Here is a 4,153-nt window from a genome sequence, read left to right on the forward strand (position 1 = left end):
ATATTTACATATATATATCTTTTGAGCTCAATCAACCATTAATCACAATTTCTTGCCCTATCAATCTATATATAAAAGAAAAACAAATTATCAAATTAAGAAAAACATTATAAAAATCGATAGAATCTATAAAGATGTTTCTGTGTTGGAGATAATCCAACTGTATGAAGTCAAAAGCATAAGATATGCAAGAAATCAAACGTGTAAAAACATACATGGTATGATGTGTAACAACACCTCATACCTACTGAGAATTCTGTATGTAAAGGAAATCTTATTTTCAGTTACATTTTTGAGCATTTTCAAAGAAAATGAATATATATACACATACTAATATATACTGTCCAGTGAGCTCTAGTAGCCTAATGGCAAGAAGTTGTGCTGCAATACAGAAGGCATGTGGTTTGAAGCCATCAGCTACTCTTCAGGAGAGGGATGTACAATCTCCTCCCCTGCAATTAATTATATGCCTCTAAAACCCTCCAGCGGGTCAGCTACGGGTCGGTTCCCACTCAGTGGTAAACAACAACCAAAACAATATATACCGCAATTCACTTATATATGAACAAGTTTTCCTAAAAGAGTTTTTATTTTTGAATCCTTAAGAGAGCTCATTAAATTGAACTCCCATCGTGTGTCTATTTTTCTACAGCAAATGAGATTACTGTCTAATTTCTATTAATTCAGTTGTTGTTAAGTGTCGTGGAGTCACAGGCAACTCATAGCGACACTATGAAGGAGAGTCTTTTCATCCTCTCTCCAGGTTCAAAGGGTTTCTGGACGCAAGCTATTGTGAAAGTGGATGCCACTCCTCCTTCCAAATTAATTCAGTTTAAAAAAAAAATCTCACATCTGATCAATTTTGTCATTATTGCTGCAATATTATTTTCTGGATTACTTTGTTGCCCATTGTTTCTGCATGTTTTTTACTGTCATTCATATGGGGAAATAGGAGTTGTAATTTGTATAGTGTTTCTGAACTAAGGAATGATTTTTATCTGAAACATCTGTTATTCAAACTGGATGATGTTTAATGTAATATAGTGTTGTTTTCTCTTTGCTTTTTTTGCACTCTGTAATTGCACTTTTTATGTTTGAAGAGCCATTTTGGTGTAAAATTTATTTTAAAGATGTTATGGAACATAAAGTAGTATTGTATACAGTTTAAAGTAACTTATTTGAATATGAATTTTATCAGAGTACTGAATTGTATCAATTTGTTTATGTTCAATATCAGCTTTGATAGTCATGTACCTTATGGTATTGAAGGAAAATATAATTTACAACCTATTAATTTTTATTTATTTTTGCTGTAAACATAAAAGACAGTATAATTGAAAAACAAAAATGCAGTAAGCATCAAGCATAAAAATACTCACCGATAAGTACATTCTCTTAATTTTTTTTGCTTATTTTTCATAATACACTAAAAGAATTTTAAGTGTCATTGTTACAATGTACTTAATTATAAAGGTAGAATGGTTATAGTTTATAAAAGCATTCTGTAAATGTATCTTTTTTTGGCATACTACAATTAATTTTTTTTAAAAAATAAAAACTACATTATTTATAAGATTCTAAGTCTTAATGTTTGCTTTTTATAAAAAAAAAATCTAACTTACAAGATCCTGCTCCAAAAGTAGCTTTTGAAAGTGCACATCAATCAGAAGCATGTCTTGATTCCATTAGATCTGATAATCTAGATTTATCAGTTTTATAGCAGAAAGCATTAATCTCTGTGAACCACGATGACCCTATAAACAAGAAATATGGACCTTGCCCTATCCTGTACAATCTTCATGATTTCTGTAATGTTTGAGCTAGCTCATTTTGCTAGTCATCATGTCAATCCATCTAATTAAAGCTTTTCCTCTTTCATTCATTCAACTTTTACCTTTCCCAGCATGATGTCTTTATTCAAGGACTAGTTCTTCTTGAAAATATGTCCAAAGTAAATGAGATGATGTTTCACTCTTCTTGCCTATAAGAAGCGCTCTGTAGCATTTCCTTCCAGATAGATTTGTTTGTTCTTTGGCAGTCTGTGAGATATGTAATATTCTTCTTCAACATCATAATTCAAAGGCATGGATTCTTCTTCAGTCATCTTTATTCACTGTCCATTTTAAGATGCATAGAAGGCAGGTGAAAATGCCATGGCTTGGATTATTAAATGCACCTTAGTCTTTAAACTGAGAATCTCGTTCTTTAAAACTTTGGAGAGATCATTGACAGAAGACTTCCCAATGCAGCTTGTCTTTTGACCTCTTAGCCATTGCTAACATGGTTGTTAATTTTGGATCCCAATATAAAGAAATAATTAACAACTATTATCTTTCTATATCTATCCTGATGATTCTAGGAATTGATGGGATACCAGATAAAGTGTTTCAACAAACAGATGCATCCCTGGAGATGCATCCCTGGATATACATCTCCAGTCTACGTCAATAAATTTGGAAGACAGCTATCTGGCCAACTGATTGGAAAGCATCAGTAGTATTTCCAACTAAAAAAAAAAAAACAAAAACAAAACAACACCTCAAAAAGGCAATACAACGGAATGTGGAAATTATTAAACTGTGTTATTAGCATCACATGCAAGTAAAACCTTGCTGAACATTGTCATCCACACATGGCTGGAACAGCAACAGATAACTTTTTTTAAATTTTAAATCTATTATAATGAAAGTTTATAAAGACTTTGGATTTCCATTCATTCATTGTTGCATTTTTCTCCCTGCCCACCCCTCCCACACAATTTCCTTTTCATTTTGAAAAGTAAAAGAAAAAACTCTTCCATTGTTAATTCCTCTCCCCAAGTCTACTCTACTATGCTACCTCCATTCTGGACTCCTGTCATAACAATAATATCTAATCGTATATCCCTTTTAAACAGTTCTTCCTCTCATCTGTTTCAATGCAGTATACAATATTTATCCCATCTTTCTCAGCCTCCCCCCAAATCTTATGTCAGTCCTCTTTTATAACAGTGGTATTATGCCATATTTGTGTTTTTGTAACTGAGATATTTCACTCTGCATAATGTCCTCCAGGATTACCCATTTTGTGTAACATTTCATGAGTTGCTTGTTTTTCAATGTCACATAGTATTCCATTGAGTAAATATACCAGAGCTTCTCTAACCATTTGTTTGTAGTTGGGCCCTTGGACTTTAAGAAATTCACACTGGGTTTTAAAAAAGTCATAGCCCTACAAATACCATTGTTGTCATCAGATGAATTTTGGCTGAAAGCAGGGCTGTATTGACTATTCAAAGGCATTTGACTGTGTAAATTATAACAAATTACAACTACATGGGAATTCTGGAACACTTGATTGTGCACATGTGAAACCAGTCAACAGCAAGGGAATACTGCATGGTTTAAAGCCGAGAAGTGTGTGTGGAATGACTCCATCCCTTCTCCATACCTAGTCAATCTGTATGCTGAGAAAAGCATTTGAGGAGATAAACTTTATGAAGAAGTGTGTAACATCAGGTTTGGAGGAAGATTCACTAACAACTTTCATTAAGAAGTGCCACAGCAGGGAGCTCTGGTGGCTTAGTGGCAAGACGCTACACTGCAATCCCAGAGCTATGCGGTTCAAATCCACCAGATGCTCTGCTGGAGAAGGAGGGGACAATCTCCTCCTGTACCTGTCAGATCTGATTTGACGGTACACGTAAAAATAATACAATAAAAATTTTTTAAAAAGAAGTGTCTCAGCCTTGCTTACAGCAAATAAAGACTTGAAATGTTTACAGGACAAGAAAAAAAGATCACAGCCTCTAATACAGATTATATCTCAACACCAAGAAGGCAAAAATTCTCACCATTGAGCCAGTAGGCAACATTATGATAACTGGAGAGAAGATTGTAGTTGTCAGTTATTTCATCTTGCTTGGATCCACAATCAATAATTTGCACCAGCAGTTAAGAAATAAAAAGACATATTACATTGAGCAAATCTACTATCAAGGAACTCTCTAAGGTGTTAAGGAGCAATAATGTCTGTCAGTTTAAAGGCTAAGATGCATCCGATTCAAGTCTTTTCAATTGCTTGTTATACGTCTGAAAGTTGGACAATGAATAAGGATGGCAGAAGATTTATTGATGCCTTTGACTTGTGGTTGTCAGAGCAAAGTACTGAATAT

Source organism: Elephantulus edwardii, unplaced genomic scaffold (assembly GCF_000299155.1).
Source record: "Elephantulus edwardii isolate Elephantulus edwardi_28Jun2011 unplaced genomic scaffold, EleEdw1.0 scaffold00230, whole genome shotgun sequence".
NCBI classification, from domain to species: Eukaryota; Metazoa; Chordata; class Mammalia; order Macroscelidea; family Macroscelididae; genus Elephantulus; species Elephantulus edwardii.